Source organism: Martes martes (genome assembly GCF_963455335.1).
Source record: "Martes martes genome assembly, chromosome: 3".
In the NCBI taxonomy this organism is placed as follows: domain Eukaryota; kingdom Metazoa; phylum Chordata; class Mammalia; order Carnivora; family Mustelidae; genus Martes; species Martes martes.
Genome location: NC_137890.1, coordinates 168,439,883 through 168,464,000, shown reverse-complemented (window position 1 = coordinate 168,464,000; position 24,118 = coordinate 168,439,883). Strand labels below are relative to the sequence as shown.

General features: G+C 57.4%; 1 protein-coding gene across 1 annotated transcript in view; it reads right to left on the bottom strand.

The window, feature by feature from the left end:
• The window catches only part of TNS1 (tensin 1), a 133,766-nt gene that overhangs the window by 108,529 nt on the left and 1,119 nt on the right, over positions 1 to 24,118 (bottom strand). Inside the window, exon 2 of the mRNA XM_080798523.1 lies at positions 2,591 to 2,632. The gene's annotated coding sequence lies outside the window, so the exon portion shown is untranslated. The remainder of the gene's footprint in view (positions 1 to 2,590; positions 2,633 to 24,118) is intronic.

The window sequence follows — 24,118 nt, the reverse complement described above, 5'->3', positions numbered from 1 at the left end:
GGAAAGCAGGGATGAGAGACGGGGTTGCTGGGGGGAGGGAAATCTCCCACGTGTGTGAACACCTGAGGGAGGGAAAGAGCCTGGCGGGGGACCCGGGGGTAGAGCCTCCCGGCCAGAAGGCACAGGAGGGACAACAGTCCAGGAGCAGGATCCTGCCTGCTGTGTTCAAGAGCAAGAAAACCAGGTATCTAACACAGAGTGAGTGAAGGAGAGAGTTTCTAGAAGGAGATGTCAGAGAGGAAAGCCATCCTGCAGGGTTGTACATGCCAATGCAAGACCCTGGACTTGTACCCCAAATCAGGTGGGCAGTCCCTGGAGGGCCCTGAATACAGATTAATTAAATACACTCACGGGGCTCCTGGGCGGCTCAGTAGGGTAAGCGTCTGCCTTCAGCTCAGGTCATGATCCCGGAGTCCTGGGATTGAGCCCCACGTTAGGCTCCCTCTCCAGAGCTGCCGCCTCCCTACTTGTGTGCTCTCATGTACACACCCTCTCTCTCAAATAAATAAAATCCTTTAAAAAAAATTCACTCATTTGCTCCTTTTATTCTCCCTAAAAACCTTACAGGGCAGCGGCTATTACCAACTCCCAATCTGTAGAGGGGAAACTGAGGTCCAGAGAAGTTAAGCATTGTGTCCAAGGTCACAGAGCGGAGACTGAGAAGCCAGGATCCAAAGGGGAGGAGTCTAACCCCCTCACTCTGGACCATGCCAGGGTGGGGGGGAGGGGGGGAAGGTTGGATTAGATGGGGAGCCTCAGGGAGCACAATCTGGTACGTCAACCACTCCATTACCAGCCTCCTGGAAGGTCAGAACCCCCTCCGCACAGGTGGGACAGGACACAGGGACGGGAAGATCCTTCTGGTATCTAACTGCAATCCTTCTGGCCCGAATGCCAACCTCTTCCCTTTTGTTCCAACCCCTGACCCTTCCTCACATAAACAAGCTCCCCAGACTCTGAGTGGCCAGGAATCTGGCTTCTGCCTGCAGATCTCTAAGCCCCAGACCCCCCAGCTATCCTGGACCAGCCAAGGACATTCTGTTCTCAGGGACGAGGTGGCAGTTGAGTTGAAATGATGAGACTTATGCTCCCTGCTTCCCCCACCCCCTCCCCGTCCACCCGCTGCAGTGACCCTCTGCAACCCCAGAGCGACTTCTTGCTGGCGGTTGCAAACCAGGCCTTGCACCGGCCTCCCCCCACCCCCCTACCCCCTGCTGTTGTCAGATGACCTGTGACCGGGCTCTGTGCGAAGAACACTCCACATCTGGAGAGGCATGGCTGGGCAGAGCTGAGCCCAGAAGGGTCTGAGCCCCAGGAGACCAGGGAGGCGGGGCCTCCAGAGGAAGAGACATAGCTTGGCGGGGCCCAGCCAGGGCTGCAGAGGACAGGCACCCGGCCATGGGCCCGAGGCGGCCAGGGCTGCAGAGGACATGGACGTGGCCGTGGGCCCAAAGCATCTGAGCATCTGAGTCCCGAGCGTAGAGTCCCTCTATAAACCTTACTTCATCCCATCCATGACCCTCCATGGAGGGGACACTTCCAGCACCGAGAAGGCCTTGGGAGCATTGGGAGCAAGCACTCCCCTTGACAGGAAGGGAAGCTGGGGTCCAGAAAGAGCATGGGCTTGACCACTGTCACGGAGTAAGCAGGTGTCTGAGGGAGAGGAGAGACCAGGTGGCCTGACAGTATCCAGGCTGAGTGGATGCACAGACACCTGAAAGTGCAGAGACACCCTGGCCTCCTCCCCAACTCCCACCCACACTGGTGTCACCAGAGGCTCCTCTGTATCAATAAACAGGATTGTGTCCATAGGGGCCCTCTGTCCTGTGTGCCCCCCACAAACACGGAAACACACATACATGCACCTAGAGTCATGCAGACCCCTCCGCTCCAGACTTCAGGGCCCTGCCCGCCTTCAGCACCGGGCTGGGGAGAAGGGGTGCCTGAGAGCGCCGGGAGGAGAAGCTCCCAGTGTTTCAGCTCAGCCCAGCTGGGATCCGTCTGGAACGGGCCCCTCTCCCCACAGCCCACAACTCATAGGAGACCTGCCCCTGTCCACACTCTTCTGGAAGACTGACAGGAGAGGCTGGGTTGGGAGACATGGGGACAGAACAGAAAAGCAGAGTCAGCCAAGGAGCTTGGAGGTGGATCGGGCCACCTGAATGCGAGCCACTGCCCAGGCGGGGGAGCTCTGTGGGTCAGGCCATCCACTCCCCTCCCTCCGGCTGAAGGGTACCTGACCCGAGACCCGGCAGGTAGAAGAAGGTGCCGTCCCCTGGTCCCAGAAGCCCCAGAACAAAAGGCACCTGGCTGGGCCCAGAGGAATGCGAGATGCCCTTTTATGGGTTTTTCCAAGGACTTTGGTCTCAAATTGAACTAGGAGGGCCTGCATCTCGTCAGAAGGGACCTCATGACTCATTTCCTCCCAGTCCAGCTTCGGTCTCGGGAAGTGTCCCCCTCCTCCTCCTTACCTAATGGCCCAGAACCCTCTGGGGCCAGCAGCATGCTTAGGCCTAAAGGCAGCTGTAACAAAGGAGCTGAAGAAAGAGGGGAGAGAGCCCAGCAGGGTAGGGAAGGGACTGTCACTCACCACCAGTTCATGGCTGGATGGAGGGATGCAGGGGGCAGCCACCTGGGGGAGGAACAGAGAAAGGGCAAGGTTAGCATCTTTCACCCGCACAGAAAACCGGGGCCTCCTGAGGCCATTCCACGGCCCCACCTCCAGGCCAGACACCCCTTCTCTCAGCTCAACACACTGACCATCTCCGGCTTGAGAGGTCACTAGAAGATGCTGCAACCACGTGGTGGAACCCTCAGGCAATCACGCTGGGGGGAGAGGGAGCAGCAGAAGGCAAAAATGAAATGTACATCATGATTTTTTTTAAAGATTTTATTTATTTATTTATTTTAGCGAGAGCGAGCGTGCATCTGCACGCTCATGGTGGGGGGGTGGGTGGGCAGGAGACTCCACGCTAAGTGCAGAGCCCGATGTGGGACTCGATCTCACGACCCTGAGATCATGACCTGTGCTGAAACCAAAAGTCGGAAGCTTAAAATGACAGAGCCACCCAGACACCCCATATATCACACAATTTTTAAATTCTGTAGAAAAATAGAACACTGGAGGTCAGTGCACCAGGATTTTTAGTAGCAGTGGGTTAAGGTCCTAAGAAGAAGGTGTTTTTTTTCTTTGCTCTATGTTCTAAATGTTCTACAATATGCTAATGTTTGTTTTACATTTTTTAAAAACATGTTTAAGAGCTCTAAGAAAGGAGGTTCTCCCCAATGCCAAGGCATCTCATCCAAAGCTGCAGACAGAGTCTGGGGTCCCCACAGCTTGAGGGAAGCAGGTTGGTGAAAGGCCCTGCCAGTTCTTCTGAAGAAAGTCTTGAGGGGTGAGAGTGCCCTTTATGAGCGAGCTTTTATTCTTAACACCATCCCCATCTTCCTCTCGGATGGAGGGCGGGGGCCGGCACGTGGGCCTCCAGACAGAGGGAGGGGAGAGGGAGAGCTGCATTGCTCCCTCCCCTGAGATAACACCCCCATCCAGGCCAGGCAGCCAAACCACTACCCTGACAATTAGCAGGGCCCTTTATCAGAGACTCAGTGTGTTCTTTTTTTCTAGCTGGGACACGTTTTTCTTGGAGCTCATACCTTAAACTTGGCTCCAATTCCTAACCCAAGGGGCCCACAGAGGGGACTGGGGGGAGGCTCTCCCTCAGGCATAAGTGGGTCTGGGCACAAGCCCCTGATCGCCGAAGACAGGGCTGCTGCCTCTTCAAACAGTGGGCAACCCCAGCTCCGGCTACCAGCCCAGCGGAGCGGCGATGGTGACAGCCTCCAGGCTCAGCTAGAGCTGGCTCCCCACAAGAAGCCACCCTCAGCCAGGCCCCCCTCCGCCCGACCCAGCTCCATCCTCCATCCAGCCCGAGGGATCCCCAGGTTTGATACACCAGCCCAGAAGGGGCAAGGCTCACATAACGATGTGCCCTGAGCTCTGGAAGAGGCGGAGAAGCTGGAAGTTCAGCATCCCTGGGTTCTCCACCCGGTCCAACTACAGGCTTCCTGCCCAACTCATTCTCCAGCAAAGAAGCCTGAGCTGAGTCTCCATGTCTATCTCCCTGTACTCACCGTTACCCCGAGACTGAGAGACTCACATGTGGGGCCAAAGGAAAGGAACAATAGCTAATACTCATTAGATACGGACTGTAGGATCGACAGGCATTATTACCAATGCTTGACCCATATTGACTCATTTGATCTTCTCAAACATCCAATAAGGTAGGTATTAGTCCATCTTTGGCTAAGGTGCAGGGGGGCACAGAGAGGTTACACAACTCGCCCAAGGTCACAGAGCTGATAAGCGGTGAAGATTTATTCTGAGTCCCAAAATAAAATATGAAGGGAAACTCTTCCCCTGTATTCAAGAGAATGAGGAAACAGGGAGCCAAATGCTCTCCCAAGTTCAGGGTTCTTGATACATACAAGCATGGAGCCATCAGTGAGTGTTTTAGAAGTTTCTGGGGGAGACAGAGTCCAGGGCGGCGTGGAGGATCCCAGGAGAACAGACTGGGAAGGAAGGGAAGGTCCCAGAGATGGCTGTGGCTGGCAGGCCAGACAAGGTCTCAGCCATGGGGGACACAACTGCCCCCCGAGGCACCTGTGGGGCAGGAGTTCTGCATCCAACAGTGGCCTCTTCCAGTGCCCTCCTGTCCCTAACCCCATTCACAGGTTGTAGCTTTCAACCTCATGGGGCCAGGTTCCCAGTGTCTCCTCTCCCACCACTCTATCATGCAGGGGTCCCTCGGGCCCTGGGTGGGAGCCAGTGCAGAGCGCTCTGCTCTGCTCCTTCCTTCGGAGCTGGAGCTGGAGCTGGAGCTGGAGCTGGGGCTGGAGCTCAGGCGGGGCTGGGAACCTGCAGGAGGAGGGACGCTGCGGGCTCCGGCCTCAGCCTCCAGACCTGGGCAAGTCCCATCCACAGCCACTGCCTCCCACGCCGTTACATGAGGGGTTTCTAGTCTCCCTTCAGGGTCTGGGCACTTAGGGAGTCAGGGGGAAGTTATAGATCCATTTAAAGTGGGGGCGGAACGGACAGTGTCCTCTGAAACAGGGAGAGGGCCTCTCTCCCAGAACCACCTTAAGGCAGTGGTGGAAAGGAGGAGGGTCCACGTGTCCTGACCCCAGGTCCCTTTCCTGTTTCCCCGAGGCAGTGCCGCCCCTAAGGACTGAGCTCTGCGGCAGAGCAGTGGATCCCCAGCTAGAGGGCCTGACGTCCGGGTGCCCCTCGTGGTCTGCTGCCCCCCAGCATCTCCTCCACCCGCCACCCACAGCTGTGCATTCCAGGCCAGCCGGCCAGCCAGCCCACTAACTTTGTTGTGTGTTTCAGTGTTTCTTGTCTCTCTCTCTCTCTCTCTTTTTTTTGTAAGCAGAGAAATGTTTCCTTAAAAGGCTCTCTCCTTCCCTCCGGCACCCTGGCCCCTGGCCACCCTCTCAGGAGCCTGGAATGTGCCAGGGAGAGCCAGGGCCCCCTGCCACTCTGCGGCCTATGCCCTCTGGCCCCACACTCCTGGTGTCAGTGGTGACCACGCCCTCTGCCCCATAGGGACCCAAGCTAGGAACCCTCTCTCTGCAGAGGGGGCAGACTCTGGGGCATCCACAGGGGCTCGGGGTCCCAGCCATGTCATAGTCTCGTTTCCCGGCCACTGGCAGGGATTCCAGGGCTTTGGCCCAGGAGGTCAGCCTTAGGTAAGCCTCCTCCCACAGTATAGCTCCAAAAACCCGGCTACACACTGGAGGCTGAGCGGGCCTGATGCTCAGTCTGTCCACTCAGAAAAATGTACCAATAAAACTAGCAACAGCGACAGATACGCACATCACACTTACTAGAGGCCCGTCTGCATGAACTCCCTCATTTTGCTCCTACAACAACCTTCAACATCCCATTTTACAGACCAGGAGGCTGAGGCGTGGGCAGGTCAAGAAGCTAGCCGATAGGGAAGACGGACTGTGAACCCAGCAGGGGGGCTCCAGGCAGAGATGCGCTCCTGCGCTCTGGGGCACGTGGTGCTTCCGTACACACTAATGTCCGGACAGCTGTGTCCAACAACAGCAACAGCCCCTGGAACATGGCTTTCTGTCCACTCCTGGCCTAAGCTCTCAAAATGTTTGGGGTAGAGACTCCTTCTCCCCATTTCACAGATGAAGAAAGTAAGGCACAGATAAGGTAATGATTCGTTCGTCCAAGGCCACCGCAGAGGCACAGTCTCACTTGGAGCCTACAAGGTAGAGAGCTGGGGGCACTGCCGGGTGTGACTTGCCAAGCCCAGACCAGGGCCAATGCCTGGCATTCTTCAGTCCCCTACCCACTAATACCTTCTGAATTTCGAAGGTCCCTGGACGAGATGCCAACAACAGGACACACCCTTGGAGACTCCCCACCCCGGTCAAATGCACCAGACGGCAGCCCTCCAGGCCAGGGCTCCCTGTGTGATCTGGGCTCTGCCCTCCTCTCCACCAGCACTCCATGTCCATCCCCCTTGCCCAGGACCTAAAGCCACACATCAGAGTGACTCTTCTCAGTCCTTCGAGCACACCTAGCTCTGGGCCTCCTCAGCACCTCTGCATATGCTGTTGCCTCCACCTGGAACATTCTCAGCCCAGCTGTCTGCATTAGTTGTGTCCGTCCCAGACTTCTGGCTTTGGGTTCAATGCCGCCACTGCCAAGAGGTTCTCCCTGATTCCCTTAAGTCACACTCACGTACGCACCCACGCACAGACTTTTTCTCCAGCCCTCTCATCTCTATCTTCACAGACCTAATTGCAATTTGCAATTAAACAGGTGTCAGTTTCCTTGTCTGTAACCTGGTTCCCCTGTGACAGAACAAGTGTCCTGAGGGCAGAGAATACATCTCGTTCATCGCACTGGACCCAACACATAGTAGCTGCACACAAAGCACTTGCAGAAGGATGTAGGACACTCAGGCCCCAGGAAGGAAGACACCTGCAACCACCAGTGGCCAAAGTCGCCACCATCACTGAGCATGTCCTATGCGCCAGGTGCTGGGGCCAGTCCTGCCACATGCTTGTCCCTCTGCACCCTTCCAATCCTGCAGAGTCAGGAATATTGTTCCCATTCTACAGATGAGAAAAATAGAGGCTCGACAAGATCGTGCCACTCATCCCAGGTCAGTCAGCTGGGAAAGGGCTCACTGCAGGTGAAATCTTGGTCTGGAGGCTCCAGGCACTGTTCTTGGCAGAGCAAGAGAAAACTCAGGCATACACCCGGCACGGCCCTCCCGTCACCTCATGAGCGTGCAAGCGGCAGGACCTGGTCCCCAACTGGGTGACACTATATTCCTGGGGCCTCAAGCTGTTGGCCCTGGGTACATAAAACCCCAGGCTCCTAAACTTGCCCAGCCCTCCTGAGACACTCCCCGCGTCCGCCTGGCCCTGGGGCTGGACAGGACTGCCTTGCCCCAGCCAAAACTGAGAACCACTCAAGCCTCTGACTCTAGCTTCATACAGTCCTGAGCAGAAGGTTCTCTTTTTTTCCCCTATCTCTAACTAGTCCTCTCTATTCTTATTGTAATAAAATGCACACAACATAAAATTTACCATTTTACTTATTTCTTTTTTTTTTTTCATTTTACTTATTTCTAAGAGAACGTTTCAACGGCAGATAAGTGCATATTCACGCTGCTGTACAAACATCACTCCTCCCTACTTGCAGAACTCGTCACCTTCCCAAACAAGAAATCCCACATCCTTTAAACAAGAGACCCATCCCCCTTCCCTCCCAGCCCCTGGGGATCTCTCAGCTCCTGTGTCTCTGAATGTACGTGTTCTAGGCACCTCACATAAGAGGAATCACACAGCAGTTTGAATCTGGCTGATCTTACTTCATGTCCTGGGCTGAGTTCCATCCCCCCAAATTCACACGTTGCAGTCCTAATTCCCAGGACCTCGGAACGTGACTGTATTGAGCGAAAGAGGTGATGAAACTACAACGAGGCCATCAGCGGGACCTAATCCAACCTGACCCGGTGTCCTTATCGGAAGAGATTAGGACCCACAGAGAGTCACCAGGGGAACGTGCAAAAGGCGAGGACCACGAGTGGACACAAGGATGGGCCTCAGAAGGAATCAAAAGTGCCCACACCTGGACCTCAGAGCTCCTGCCTCCAGAGCTGGCTGAGGAGGAGTTCGCTGTGTGAGCCACCTAGTGTCCAACGTGTTGTTAAAGCAGCCCCAGCAATTGTCACACCCAGCGTCCCGTCCTCACGATTCATTCAGGTCACTGCAGGCGTCAGAGCTGTCCTCCTTTTCAGGGCTGCATACTAGTCCACTGGGCAAGTCCCGCTCACTGTATTTACACACCTGTCCTCGACGGACACGCAGGCTGTTCCCACGGACACCGCCTCCACGCCCTTGCCCCCACGACTCCAGGCCCCCATCTCAGCCGACACACAAAGGTACAAAGGAGGGAAGGAAAGTAGGGTTTGCAGAGCACCTATGTGCATCACTGACCTGGGTGCTTTGCATACATTTTATTTAGTCTTCATGACAGGTCTTTGTGGTACATGGGTTCAGAGAAGTCAAGTAACAGCCCAAAGTCAAACAGCTCATAGTAGGTGGAATGGCAGATGCAGAAGAAGGCAGAAAAAGATGCTCACTGTGTACCAGGCACTCTGTGTTATCCCTTCCACTGCCTGGGACCTTCTGGAGGAGAGACGAGTGCCCGCATCTCACAGGATCTCAAACCGTCTTCTCAGCAATCCTGTGAGATCCAAGATGGCATGGCCACTAAGTGACACACTCCAGGTCTGCCTGATTCCAATGCCACCTGGCCCCATGCACCATGCTCTCTCCACAGCCAGACGGGGGCCCCCGGGGCTGTGAGAGCAGAGGGCACTCAGGGGTCCCGGGTGGGGTCCACAGAGGAGGGGACACTTGCACCAGACCTCCGGGACATATTGCTTTTGTCTACTGGGCGTCTCACCTAGGACCATTCCAAGAGCCCCAAGGGTGGTAAGGCCTGGTCCGGATCCCAGGGCTCACCTGGCACGTGGATGGGGTTTTAAAAGGTAAAGACGAGGAAAGGGCATTTTGGGTGGAAATGGTCACATGAACAAGGCTGGGAGGAAAAAACCACTACAAGTCCCCTTTGGTGGGACATGGGATGGGGGAAGGGGCAGAGGAAGGACACTAAAGGACACACTGAAGAAGACAAAGGGAAGGAGGACGGGCTGCAAACTCTCTTTCCAGGCTGGACCACAGGCAACCCGGAGGGCCCAGCAGAGAAGTTAAGACTTTCAGACACTGGTACTGGGGAGCCACCGAAGGTGCCTGAGGAGGAAAGGGAGCAGAGAGAAGTAAAGAGTGAAGCTTAAGGCAGGCAGAAGATGTATAATAATGATACTAATAATAATGGGGAGGGGGAGGAGAGTGGGGGAGCCCAAAGCCCACAGATAAAGGGCCGCTGGGCACCCTAAAACCCAGAGGTCATCATCTCCACCCTAACAAAACACACATTTGGACAGACCCCGACCTCCAGCCTTGCCCTTTCTGCCCCCAGCCACAGCGCAGGAGGACAGCACTGCCCCGACTCCTTCCCTCCCTGCCCTGCGAGAAGGAGCAAGTGGACCGGCCCCACGGGGCTTCTGCTCACCCTCCGGGCCCCACCTGGGAACCCCGTGGCCAGTATGTTGCCACCTCTGAGCCCTGGTTGCTGAGGCGACACCACAGGGGTCAAGAAGAATAGACACCACAATCCCCAGAGGATCTAGACTCCATGCCACACCACTGAGGAAAGGACCAGAAAACCCCATGGCCCGTTGGACAGCCCGGCACCTCAGGCTTCATGGGACGAGTCTGCCGGGCTCCAGCAGGAAGACCATAGCTGGGCCCACCAAGTGGACGGAAGGATGGCTTGGAAGCCCGGTGGGATACCAGTGTGCCCTGAGTGTCCACAGCAGGCAGGCAGCTACGGAATGCCTCAGCCAGGGTCGGGGGAGCAGGGACAAGGTCGGGGCTGAGAAAGGCAGAGCCCCAACCTGGCTCAGGCCTCAGGACACCGGCCTCCCTTTCCAAGCCCCAGGCCCTGGGCCGGGGGCTCCTAAGGAGAAGATGGCTACCACCCTGGTTCCATTTCCTCCCAGGCCTATGCCCCCCCTCGAGGCCGCCTGTCCTCACCAGAGCGTGCTCCCAGCCTGCCCGGCTCTTTCCTTCCCTTATATAGAGTTCTGCTCACGATCAGGAAAGGAAGCACATCCAGTTCCTGGAGGCAAGAAGGGGCCTGTTCCTAGGGACACCTCGAGCTGAGGGGGGCAGGGCATGTTCCAGCCGAGAGTCCCCTCCAGAGCCAGGGGCCAGTATTTCCCCAAACCCAGCACAGGCTCCAACTCCAACAAGAAACAGAGAAGAGTCCCAGAGAGGCAACTCTGGGCAATGCCCCCCGGGACTCCGGCCCACACCGTCTGCGTAAACCCTCCTGGGCCACAGGCCTCTTGAAGCACTGACCCAGTCAACCTGTTCTCCAAGCTCCGGCAGCGGCCCCTTCTCCCTGGTCCTCCCTCTCGTCTCGGGACCTTCTCCTCAGGCCCCACGCACTGGCCACACAGCCCACTGCCAGCCTCTAGGTCTGGTAACACGTTCAAGAAAGGGACCTCCAGAGAGAGACGTTTCTCTGCAGCCAAACTCCAGCCACACTCGCACGTAGCAGCCGAACCTGCACGGCCCAACCCTCCACAAGGCGGGGAGCCGGGGGTGCCCCTCCTGTGCCCGGCCAAGAGGAGCACCCCCAGAAAAGGAGGGTGCAGTGGACCTAGTGGGACACAGGCTCTGGTCCCCTGCAGAGCCCTCTCGAAGGATGGCGGGAGTTGGCCCAGGCTGGAGGCCCAACTGGTGGCAGGGCATTTTCTCTGTTAAGGGGAAGCTGTGCCTCCCTTAAACCCAAGCTGAGACCCAGGCTCAGGGACCACACTTCCCCACACTCACAGGAGTGACTGTGGGAGGCCTGACTGTAGTGACTCCAGGAGGCCTGAGCTTGCGACCAGGACAGCCTTCTTCTGATGAAACCCCCACGATCAGGAGAAACAGAGAAATTGAGGTCAGACAAACCTGTACTGGGCGTCTCGAATTTGCCAGGCCCTGGGAGCACAAGAGAGGAAGCCAGGGGTCCCAGAGGGGCTGGGCAATGGCCCACAGGTGAGGTGGGTCACGTGGGGCCGCAGGAAAGCACCAGCAGGGGTAAGAAGGCACAGCTGGGCCCTGGGCTTGACGCTGGTCAGCATCCTGGGCTCACAGCCCTACCACCCCCGCCACTACCAAATGCATCGGCCACACTCCTCCCCAGCTCACTCCCCCACCGCTGGCCACCCAAAGTTCTGAAGCCAGAAACCCGATCGCCTGCCTTGACTCCTCCTTCCCCTCCCTCCCAGGTGGGAGGACAATTCTTCTGCCCAAATACCTCTCGGGCTGCCCTGCCCCGCCACACTGAGATGACTACAGGAACCTACAAGAACCTCCTAACTCAGGTCTCTGCCTCAGGTCCTACCCCTCTAACCTATCCTCCTCTCAGCAGCCAGGGAACTATTTCTAAAATGCACATCTAGTCCTGTCACTCCCCTGCCTCAAGTCCTTCCCAGCTCCATGGGATGGAGTCCAAATGCCCTAATATGGTCCTTGCGGCCCTGCGGGACCTGGCCGGGTCTCCCTCTTTCAGGCCCCATTCCCCACCTCTCTGCCTCAAAGCCCTTGCTCCAGCCAGAGCTGGACCCCCTCTTAGGTCCAATTCTGTTCCATGTACTGTACTCTGAGCCCATTTCCCAGATGAGGCTCAGAGAGGTCACACACTTGGCCCAAGGCCGCAAGCCTCAGCTGTGCTCAGCCCCACGCCACACGGACCCTTCAGAGGCCCGGCGAGGCTTTCCCGGAGGGCAAGGCCTCTGAGGCGGGTGGGGCAGGGGAGACATCGGTGGCAGGAGAACAGAGAGGAGACCTATCAGCGAGGCCCAAGGCCCACAGGGCAAAATGGAGGAAGAGGGTCAAAGGGGGCGCATTGTGCAAGCCCTGGAGGGCTGAACTGACACCCGTAGCCAGCGGCTCTGGACTAGCCCAATGCCTCCAGAGCCAGTAAGAGAGGGCGCAGGCGAGGCACGGGGCTGGAGGCCAAACATCCAGTCCAAAATAGTCAGCGGCTGCAGAAGTGAGACCAGCGCTGAGCCAGGGCCGGGTGCAGAGAAGAGAGGCTAGTGGGGGATCTAAGAAGCTGGGGAAGCCGGACACCACCAAGGGGCCAGCCTGGAGGCCTCGGAGTAAGCAGAGCCCGTGCTATACAAGTGGAAGTGTCCACATGCAGTTGGAAATGGAGATTTCAGAACCGCCTTCTCCTGAGACCCAAAGCCTGGGGGAAAACCCCAGCCCTTCTTCCCTGCCTGGAGAGGGGCCATTTGTTCCGAAGCAGGGGGTGGTGTGACAGGGCCTGCAGCACAGAAAACACAGCTTCTAGGAAGTTCCTCGAAGAATCTGGTCAAGGAAAGGGCTGTGGTCTGTGGTCAAGGTTTCAGTGGAACTGGGGGGCTGGGGGGGGCAGTGGGGGACAGGCATGGGAAGCAAGACCCTGCATTCACCCAACAGCACTAAATTAGTCCCCTCCCTCGGTGCCAGGTTCCCAGCAAGGGAGACAGAGATGAATAAGAATGGCCTGGCCCGGGAGGGGAACTTGGGGCCCACATGTAAACAGGGAATTATAAAAGAACCCAGTAACTGCTATAATGAAGGTATGAAGAGGGCTATTATCTCACTGGGATTCAAATCCATCTGTTTTTCCAGAAATTACGCCCAGAGGGAGACTGCCCACCCAACCCCCCTCTCTCCCCACTGAGGGTTTCTGTCCCTAGAGGAGAACTTGAAGGGACAAAGTCTTTGACCCGAAACGGTGCCAGAAGAGTAAGGCAGGAAGGACGCATGGGAAAAAGCGCTAAGAGCAAGGGGGAAGCCCAAGGAGTCAAGAGGTCTCAGAACTGCGGCGAGGCACACCAGCAGCCCTGGAACGTGGCAAGGGAGGCTGAGGGAAGGGCTGGGGCGGGGAGACGCTGGGGCTCAGCAGGGCCACCAAATGGAGAATTCTGAGGCTGGGGGCCACCCTCAAACCCACACCAACACAAGAGGGTCCCTCTGCCTTCTTAAACCAGACCAGAGTCGGCTCGCGGGCCAGGTCCAGGGCCTCCCCGCCTCTCTCTCCCTTCCACCTCTGCAGACGGCAGGGCTTTCCACCCTGTTTCCTAATCTTAAAGGTGCTACAGGTTGCCGAGGGCACCACCCACCGGGTAACAACTTTTGAGTGGGAAAAATGATACCCAAAATGGGCATTTCAATTGCAAGATGCATGCTAATTTCAGCAATACTAAAATGTAAAAAAAAAACAAAACAAAACAAAAAAAAGAGTCCTCCAGGCTCCCCAAACTGCCCTATGCTGCTGACAATCAGGAAGTCTCTCCCAGCATCTACCTACTTCCTTTTTTAAAAATTGAAGGACACCCAAAGAAAGAACAAAGTGAAAGGGAAACCCAAGCCCATGCTACCAGGAGAAAATGCTGTATATTCTCAAAGCCCATCTGTGGACCCCTGGACCCCTGTAGGTCATTCTGTCCCATCGCCTGACAGCAGACAGCTTTGACTCTAAGCCAAAACCAGGAGCTGGGAGCGGTTCTGTTCTGAAAAATCACACCTAACACCTTCTGTGGATCCCTCCTTCCAAATTCCTCAACACATCGAGAGGCTGTGAATTTCCAACCAAAGGGCAAGAGCTGGGACCGAAGCAGCAATGGGCTGGGAGCCAGGCGTGGCTTCCAAGTCCACATAGCCACAGACCACCACTTTCCGCTACTCCCCGAGGCAGTCTCCTCATCTGGAAAATGGAGAGAAGGAGATCTATGTTGTAGGGTGCAACTAAATAAGTTGACTGAATTGACACAATTAAAAACTCCCAGAACCCAGCCCACGTTTAGTACACGGGAGTCCCCTCCATTTGGCGGCCACCAACATGGTGCCCCCCATGTCTTCCTGTCCAGGGTCATAAGCTGCACGGCCTGGGCCATGCACGGGGGCCCCGTGCTAAAGGCTGCATGTATCTCAGCTCATCGAATCCTCATATCTGGAGCACCTGGGTGGCTCAGTCATTTGGGCATCCGACTCTTGGTTTGGGCTCAGGTCATGATCTCGGGGTCCTGGGATCAAGCCCTGTGCTAGGCTCTGCACTCAAAGTCTGCTGGAGACTCTCTCCCTCTGCTTCTCCCCCTGCTCATGTTCACTCTTTCTCTCTCAAGTAAAAATCCTTAAAAAAGAAAATGTTAAAAGAAAAAAGACATTACTTCAGCCCTGGGAGGTAGGCTCTGTTCTCAAGCCCACTTGACGGAAGAAGAACGGAGGAACGATAACAGGTGAGAAGAGGTAGCTGATTGACAAGGTCCCATCCACTGAGACGTCAGAACTTGGGACCCTATAATACAATGGAAAAGATTCCCATCAAAACAAACAAACAAACAAAAATCCTCCTCTTTCCCTGAGCCCTTGACTCTGGCCTCAGCTTCAGTGATCTGAAAAGGCACTCATGCAGGAAAGTCCTGGGCCCCAGACGGCAGCTCCAGGAGGAGTTAGCAGGTCGGTTCTACACAATTAGCCCAGGGCAGGGGCTGGTTTTCTGGAACCCCATCTGCTCTGATGGGCCGCACCAGGAGCCCCGGAAGCCGGAGTCCCAAGGGCAGGGCGGCCCGGCCCCATATTGCTCCTTTAAATCCATCTGCGGTGAGGCACAGGAAGCCCCCCTCTCTCTTCCAATTAGCCAGCAGCAGAGACTTGAAGCCAAGCCAGCACTGAAGGCCAGCGGAGGCCTGGCTGTCACCGGCATTGTTCGGCTCCATCTGACGCATATCCACCTCCCCGCAATGTTTCCTTGTCCTCCGGGGAAACCTCGGAGACGCACGCCTCTGAAACCAGGTCTGCAGGGAAGGGGTTGCTGAAGGGAGGGGCAGCGGAAGACCCAGCTCTAGCTGGCTCAGAAAGCATCGGCAGATTTTAAACAGATCGGGGAGAGGGCTCACATGTGCCACAGACCAGGGGACCCAGAGCCACTGCTGAGGTGCAGACGCACAGTTCACACACCCCAAGGCACACACACGGTGCAGACACAGCCCACAGGACCCCTGCCAGCTCCAGATGCAAAGTCACTCCCCAGGGCTGCCAGCCCCACCCTGAGCAGAGCCTGCACTGACTGCTGCCCAGAAGCTGCGCCAGCACACCCAGGGGAGGGGGGACGCGGGGGACATGGTCCCGGAGCACAGCTGATCTCAGGAAGCTAGGGCAGGGAATGATCCATGGGTGCAGACTGGAGGAGGGGAGAGCAGGAACCAGCAGAGGCAGCGGGGGGCGGGGAGTCAAGTGTGAATGCTCACCCAGATCTCAAGGTGTACCCAGGAGCCAGCCTATCCACCTAGCAGGGCCAGCAGCAAATTCCCCTCACTCTCTGCCCCCTCTTCGCATCCCGCCCATCCTTCTGGAAAAGCAGGTGAGGGCCAAGGCACACTGATGGAAGCTGGGGAGGAGGTGTCAGAAAGAGGAGGGCTAGTGTACCAGCCGTGAGGCGGAGCTGATAGGAGAACAACGACCCTGGACAACACGACCCTGGACAACACGGAATACAGGCATGGGAGCAGAAGTTTTAGGGGTGGAGGTGGGGAGGAGTAGCAAAACAGAGTTTAGGGCTTGACGTACCACCGAATTCGCCAAATCCCTTGAATGTACTGGGTACTACAGACCGAGTCCTTTCAACAGTACATACAACAGCCAAATCTCCCTTCTCCATGTGGGTCAAGAAGCTCAGGGAGAGGAAGTTAAGTTGCCCAAGGTCACACAGCAATGAGCAATGGAGCCAGGACTCAAACCCGGGACAGCCAGATCACAAAATCTATACCCCTGCGGGCAAACCAAGTCACCCCCATGCTTCGCCGACAAGATGAGGCAGCTGTGCGGCCTGGAGGGCGTGGCGGGATGGCAGGGAGGAAGGGCTAAGGCAGAGGGGCACAGAGAGGCGAAGGGGGCAGGTGGGTGGGCATGCCGGCCCGGACCCCCAGCTTCTGAGGCACTCAGGCTGTCGTGACTCAGTGGCTGGGCCTCCAGGGAGCATTTCCGGAGCCCCAGACAGCTGGGCAGCCTCGGAGCCACCTGCCCAGCGCAGACACTGGGCCATTACTCACAACTGCTGGTTACTCACTCTTCTCGGCACCCTGCCCCCCAGCACATCACTCACTCCCACTCTGCTCCCTGAGAGTGGCCAAGGGGAGGCAGCAGATCGGGCTGATTCCCACCCTTGCTCCGCTAGCCTCAATCCTGTCAGCGCAGCCCCACCTGAGTCACTGGGACCGAGCCCCGCAGACTCTGGCCCACTCATCCCGGACAGCTGTTACCCTCCGCCCTGTTCCAGGAAACAGAGCTGCCCAGAGGACTGGTCACTGGGCAAAGAACCTTCCAGTCCCAGGGTTGGAAGGGACCTTCCCAGCATCTCAGCTGGCTTCCCAGCAGGTGCCTGAAGACCTTCCAGGACCCCCACATCCATGCTAGGTGGCTACTCCATCAGCTCCAAGAACAAGAGCCTCTCTGTCCAGAAAGATCCGCAGCCTTGCAGAATTCCAGCACTGGTTAGAGAAACGGAGGGCCCTCCTAAGGCCAACCTCTCATCTTACAAGTGAAGAAACCGAATCCCAGAGAGGGGACGTGATTTGCCCAAGGTCGCACAGTGCCAAAGAGGGACTGGAAGCTGGCCGTCTGGCCCCCCTGTCACCACTCACAGCAAGTCCTTTCAGCCCTCAAGGAGTCGGTTGGGCTGGCCCCTGCAGCCTACCCCTGCAGCCCACCCTCACACCCTCCTGTTGCAAAGCAGCTGCACCTAGGGGAGCTGAATTTGGACTTGGGAGAGCTGGACCACTGGATTTGGGAGAGCTGAAGCCCAGATGAAAGGAGAAGGAAGGAGCTGCCATAACACTGTGCTTCGTGGGGAGCGATCACTTTCTAACAGTGACGGAGCATCAGGAACAGTCTACCCAGCAGACGGGAGATGGACCACAGGCCTTCGGGAGGCCATGGAGCTAGAAGGCCAGGCCCTCTGGCAGGACATAATGGGAGGAATTCCTGGGGTCCCAGCTGGGGACTTGGAAGAGTCCTGGCCTCCTCTCTGCTCACCTCTCCTCCCCCTGCCCCTTGCCCCAGCTCACCCCTGCTCTCCCAGGGCTCCGGCCTGGAATCCAGGCTGGCCAAGGCCTCGGCTCCCACGCCTGGCTCAGCCCAGCTGGCCACATCAGACACAACCCCATGTGTGGGGTTGGAGGCAGCTCACGAGGGATGAGGAGCCTTCAAAGCCTCCCAAGGAGTCTCGTCTCTCCTGTGCTTTCCCACCCACTCGGGGCACTCATCCCTGAGAGGCCCCTGCCTGCCTCCCTCCTTCTGCACCACAAACAACAATAGTAGCAAGAGTAAGCAAGGGTCACAGAGCATGGCCCTGTGTGCTGGCCATGGCTCTATTTATTTCCCACTTTCGACAGATGAGTAAACTGAAATACCGACGGGTTGGGGTCAAGACCGAAACCCAGACGGCGTGGCCATGGCATCTGATCTTGACACCCCCCACCCCGCGCCGGCCTCCAGCCCCATCGTGCCCCATAAGAGGACCTCGCTCCAAGTTCAAGCTCCCGAAACCCCTGCTTCCTCATCCGCATACTGCCACAGACCTCCTGCAGCCACGCCGGCCTCAGTGACACTCAGCAGTCCTCAGGCTCTGGACAGGCAGCCCCCGTGCAGACACGTACTAGGCCACTTACGGTCAGGCCAGGAACCCTCGGCCTCCGAGCGGGCAGGCTCCTCTACCCTGACTTGGGGACACTCCTGTCTGTTTGTTCATTCGTTCGTTCAACCAAGAGTGAGGGTCCGCCGTGCGCCAGGCAGATGGCGGAAGACGCCCCCCAAAGGAGCCTCCCGATTCCTTAGAGACTCGAGCTGCCCGCGGTCTACCCTTACTCCTGCCCGCTGCGATCCATCCATGCCAGTCTTGTGTGGGAAGTCTTGCCAGCAATGGTTCTCTTTTGGCCTGACGATCTCCCAGGAAGGAGATCTCAGGGCCTCCTCAGCCTCCCGATCCAGGAGAGGAGGGCAGCCCGTGGCAAGGACCTGGGAGAGATGAAGCGACATGGGAAAGGATTTCCCACCTTGGGGCTGAGCAATTCACACAGCAGACTCCAAGGGCTCTGGCTCATGGGCTGTGCCCAGATCTCCCTGGCCACTACAGCCTTCACAGCAGCTGAAATCATCATCCTAAATAACAGTCTCATCACATTTTCCCCACATGAAAGCCCTCTGCTGCTCCCTCATTCACCTGACCCAGAAACCTCTCCATGGCTGGGCCCTAGGCAACACCGGCAGGCTCACCCAAAGCCAGCCTTTCTCACACACACACTTCCGGTGGGCCCTGAGCGGGGCACTTCACAGAGACGATCTCATTTCCTCCCGGTCATAGCTCTATGAGGCTGGATGTTGGCCCCATTTGACAGATGCAGACAATGAGGTTCGGCCCAAGGCCACCCAGCTAGCAAGCAGCGGAGTCAGGAGGGACAGCACGTTCTGTCTGACTCTAACACAGGGCTGGGGCTATTATTTCATCCATTGTGACATGTGTGCCACTGTGCCTTCGGGCATGCCGTCCCCCTGTGCCTGAAGAAGTCTTTGTCCCTTTTGCTCCCCGTGGAACTCCTCCTCAACCTTCAAAACCCACCTCCAGGGGTGCTTCTTCTCCAAAGCTCTGTTAACCCCACCAGCTCGTGTACACTTCTTCCTTCTTGACATTCCCTCTGCACTTGGTAGAAACCTTCCATCTACTCCCCTTCGTCTCCTTCCAGACGGTGTCCCCCCGGTCTTTCCAGCCCCATACCCCTGGCACCTTACCTGGCAAAGGGTCGGTGCCCCAAAAAGTCTTGGAAGTGAATAATCAAGGCCCTCGTGTACCCGGCCAGACTCAGCCACCATCACACAGCCACCACTGTGGGTCCCCAGGCACGGCCTCCACCCAAGAAGCCCACCCCCAGTCACAGGCAGTGCCCCCCATCACCACCTAACACCCTGCTCGTGCCCCTCGGTGGGAGCTTCTCCCTGTGCCCAACCGGCTGCCTGCCCCTCTCTGCCCAACCAGCTCGGCTGTTTCTGGGAGTCTCAGCTGGTGATTAGGGCCCTAATCAGCAGGACTTCCTGCCAGCAATTGCCAGAGGTGGGGGCAGGGCAGGAGGGAAGCAAGGTCAATCCAAGGTGAAGTTCTGGCAGCCTGGGACCAGGGAAGATTCGGTCAGGGAGATGGAATCACAGACTCTTCCAGCCCCTGCACCCCCCAGCCTTTCGCTGACAGGTGAGGACATCAGGCCCGGCAAGGGAAGGGACTCTGGTTCCAGAGTGTAGGAACACAGCAAGAGCACTGCTCTCCCCATGCTCTGGCCTTTCTTATGCTCCCTTTGAGCCCCTGTCCGCCCCTCAACCCCCACCCCAGCATCAAGCCCAGGGCCTACCCCAAAGACTGCTCCCCAGAAAAAGTTGTTGTAGACCAGTGAATTGCTCAGGTCTGGTCAAGGTCAAGAGCCAAAGGCGAGCCCCTCCTCTAGATGAGCAATGGCCTAGAAATGGAGCAGAGGTGAGCAGGGGCTGGGGAGGGGAAGCCAGAAAGGGCCGGGCTGAGCTCAGAAACCCTCCCCAGCTGTCATCATCATCAACCCAAACCCATTCTTTCTCCAAAAAAAGCTTAATGCCTTCTGCAGCTGCAACTGGGCGGGTCAGGGGTCCGGAAATAGAGCTCACCCCCGACCTGGAGCGACCCCAGCCTCCCTGGGTGGGAACAAGGGGCTAGGTGGAAAGGCCTTGGGGGCTGACCCCTGCTAATGAGGGACGTCAGAGGCACCAGAAGTGAAGGACCCGAGAAAGGACAGAGGTCTGGGATGAGGCGGGAGTGTGGCCAGGACCCGCCCCTACCACGGGTTCATCGCTCAGAGCCTTGCGGCATGCAGGAAGGGCTGGCCATGGTTCTCCCCCACCTCCCACCAACAAGGGACTGAACTTAAAGTTGCAGCAAGAGGGATGCAGGTTAGACTTCAGAGAGACCCAGAGCTATTTAGAGATCCCACTTTAAAATACAGACGCCACCCCCATGGGTATAGCCCAGGGTCAAGAGTAGCCTGCCTGGAGGCTAGGCCAGCCACGTCTTTGCCAGGCGTGGGAGTCTCTCTGATTCAGTGACTCTCTTCAAGGAATGGGATGGGATCCAAGGAGGGGAGCCTGGACGGGTTTATAATAATGCATCTTGTTTACACTGATGGCCGCTTTCTCAGAGTCCTTCATAAACACAGCTCTGCATCGGCTCCCCTGGGCAGACAAGGCCTTGGGAGGTCCCCTTAGCTCCCTGCCTTTCCCCACTCACAGAGGGGGAGAGACAGATGTGGGGGTGCGGGGGGAGTCTCCTCTCTGGGCTCTGATGCTGGGTCTCCTAGAGGGAAAATGATGCCACTGTCTCCTCTACCCTCTGGTCCCATAATCCTCCCGTCTTAGGGATGCAACCACCACAAGAGAGAGAAAGGAGTCCACCCAGAATTGGGCTCTGGGAGAAACACCAGTACCACCACTATGACCCGTAAAATAACTACAATTACTAATATTCATCAATCCCTGACTATGTGCCAGGCGCTGCTCAAAGTGTTTCAAATAAACTAACTCATTCTATACTCACAACCATGCCCAGAAACAGATGCAATTCTTACTCTGCTTTCCAGATGAGGAAACCGAGGCTCAGAGAGGTTCCGCTGCTTGCCAAAGCCACACAGCCAATATACAGGGCCAGCCTGAGTTAAGCCCCAGCAGTCTGGCCTTCAGAGTTACGTTTTCTGCCTCGCTCTAGACCTCTTGGCCAACACAGCCCCGTTTCCAGGCCCGGTCTAAATCCCTCACTCCTCCGCCCCTCCTCAGGCAGTCACTTAGCGCTGAGCACCCTTGGACAGGCATAGCGTGGACCACCAGGGAGGCAAAAGGCATGGGCCTGCCCTCAAGGAGCTTGGAATCCAGCTAGAAGATCTCAGCAAGTTTGCAAGGAAAACTGAGGGGTCCTATATTCTCTGTTGGAGAAGGCCTAGGAAGGTTTCTGGGGAAACTAGACCTCAAACTGGGACTCCCCTTCACCATGGTGGCAGGACAGAACTCCGGTCTGTCACCCCACCTTGCTCATTGACTCACTGGGACCACGCCCTCCCAGCCCGCTCCCTCCTGCTTCCCAGAACACTCAGGCCTGAGCTACAAGCCTCCAGCCCTAAAAAGGCAGGGACTACAGAGCCCAGACTAGCCCTGGAGGAGGCAGCACCAGGGACTGGCTCGGGCCCCCCAGCCCCCCACCACCCCACCCCACCAAGCTCCAACTCTGCAGAGACCGACCATCTCTCTGAGGGAAACCAAGGCGTGAACAAGTAGGAAGATGGCCAAGGTCACCAACCTGAGTGGAGGCAAGCAAGGGACCCAGCCGTGCCTCCTGCCACCTCCCGTCTTGGGAAAGTGCTGGAGGCAATCTCAGCACAGGAAGGAGAGGAGGGCCAGGTGTGACCTTGCATAATGGAATAGAGCACCCAGGGAGGTGGGCACAGCCCGCAAGGCTGGCAGCCCAGCCGCCTGGCTACTCTCGTTCCAGCTCGCTGGTGCCCACACCTCTGCGTGCCTAATGGCTTTGAAAGCTAAGAGCAGGGCCATGGGAATACAGCTCTGGGGACAATGGTCCCTCCAGTCTCCCAAAACCTCTCCCTCCCTCCCCCGGCATCATGCCCACTGGCTGTTTTCAGAGTCCAGTAACTGAGAGGGCTTTCCTCTGCTCCCCTCCAATATATATCCCTCAGTTCCCCTTTCTGGGCAGAGACTCGTGGCCCCAGAAATAAGCCAAGAAGCCAGAACGGCCCACTGCTGAGAGCCTTTGCCGTCCATGCCAGCTCTAACCCTGACTCGTCCAGACTCAAGGGCACACTCAGCATCTCACCTTCCCGCTCCTCTAGGGTCCCTGTCGGACCAGAGGAGAGAGTGCCCTTATGAAGCAGCCTCATCTAGTCCCGACCGGAGACACAGGACTCCAGTTCGACACTGAAAAGGACTTCATCCTCAGATGAAGCCAGGGCTCACAGGAGGCAGGGGGATAACCAGGGCAACTCAGACCCTACTCCTTCACTCTCCCCACCAAGGAGAAAAGGAGTCCCAGGGGCCGCAGGGAGATGTAGGCTGGGACAGAAAGGACGGAGCCCAGGCGGGTCCTGAGCCCAGCCTAGAAGCCCACCTTTGACATCATGAAAAGCCCCAGCCTCCCAGGGTGTGGTGTTCAGAAACCTCTAACCTCAACCCCACCCTGCCTTTCCTCCCACTGCCTGGTGCCCACCCCACAGGGAAATGGGTCTGGAGAGGTGACAGGGAGGGAGCAAGGGAACCCACTCCTCCCACACTCCTCCCTTGCAACCCCGCCTCGACTCACACATACCACTTCAAGCTGCCCGGACAACCCTGTGTTAGGTCACAAATTTGGAAACTGAGGCTCAAGCAAGGGCCAGCCCTGGGACTTTCTGCATCTCAGAACTTGACACTGTTCCTCTGCCTACTACCTCCAGGCAGCCTGGGGAGGCCCCTTTCCATGGTGGGGGGTAGTGGGACTATGGTAGGAGACAACAAAATGGCAGGGGCTTGAGCTGTCAAACTTCAAGCACACCCCGGCCCCTAATCCTCCCGCACAGGCCACCAGTTAGCCCCCTTAGCAGGGAGCCCGGGATCTAACTAAAGGCAGGCAGGGGGCAAGGTTGCCCCCTCCATTCCGTACCACGTCACACAGCCCACAGATCTGTGCTGGCCCTCGTCGGGTTAACCAGCAGGGCAAGGCTCAGAGGGAGACAGGAAGAATCGGAAGAAACTCAGAATCTTTGCAGGAAGCAGCTGGGGCAGACCTGGTAGGAGAGTGTGCAGTGGGTGCGAGTGGAGAGCGCCAGGCTCTCTGTTCCCCAAACACTGGCAGGGAGGAGGAGTCAGTGCCCACGCCCCAGGCTGGAGGCTACCGCCTTCCTGCTCCCCCATTCTGGCTGTCAGAGAATTCCTGACTCCAAGAATCCCAGGACCTCAGCATCCCAAGAGACCATCAGGGTCATCTCTCCTAACCGCATCCCAGCTCAGGAATCCTTCCATGCTGTTTTCCAGCCTCTGTCTGAACTACCCGCCCCGGACGGGAAGCTCACTACCTTACAAGGAGCCCATTCTCCTGGGCTGAGCAGCCAGGCTAGTTAAGAACCCCTCTGTTAAACCTGAGCCAAGCTTCCCTCACCCAACAAAAATCCATTCTCCCTTTTCGCTTCCTGTTCCTACCTCAGTACAAACATGTCACCGAGAAGTCCCAAACTCCAGGTCTTCTGCTATAGCCCGTCAGAGGTGAGAAGACGGTCACCCAACAGCAAGGTCGGCTCTGAACTCACCCACGCCGCAGCCAGCACCCCCCACCCACCCAGCCACCAGCTCCAGGGTGTTTGCGACCCTGGAGGCAGCCGCCCAGTCAGAAACTCTAAGCCGGGGCTCTGAGGAACGTGAAGTATGGAGAGCCCTGAGAGAGCGATAGGGAAGGAGAGGCAGGTGTCTGGAAGCAGGGGGTCCCACGTTGCCTCCTCCACCACCGGATAATTCTCAGCTCTGGATCAAAGACCTGGTTCCCAGCTCGGAGGGTGGAGGGGTCCTGTAGACTGGCGGAGACCTTCCCCACCCTGTGATCCCAGCACTGTTCCATGGAGAGCTCTCCCCCCCAGCTCCCCACCACAGCCCTGGGCCAGGGGTCAGACAGGGGGGCGCTCAGCTGTAGCAAGCTCTGAGATCCTGGGGGAGAGTGAGGGTGGGGAAGCCAGGAGCAGCGGCCAGCTGGCAGGACTAGAAGCAACTTAAGGCCAAGTCGGAGCCACAATGGTCCCCACCCCACCCGGCAGCTTCAGGAAGGGGCCCAGCAGAGACTCAAGGAAAGAGAGCGCTCCCCACGCCCTCCTGACCCCCC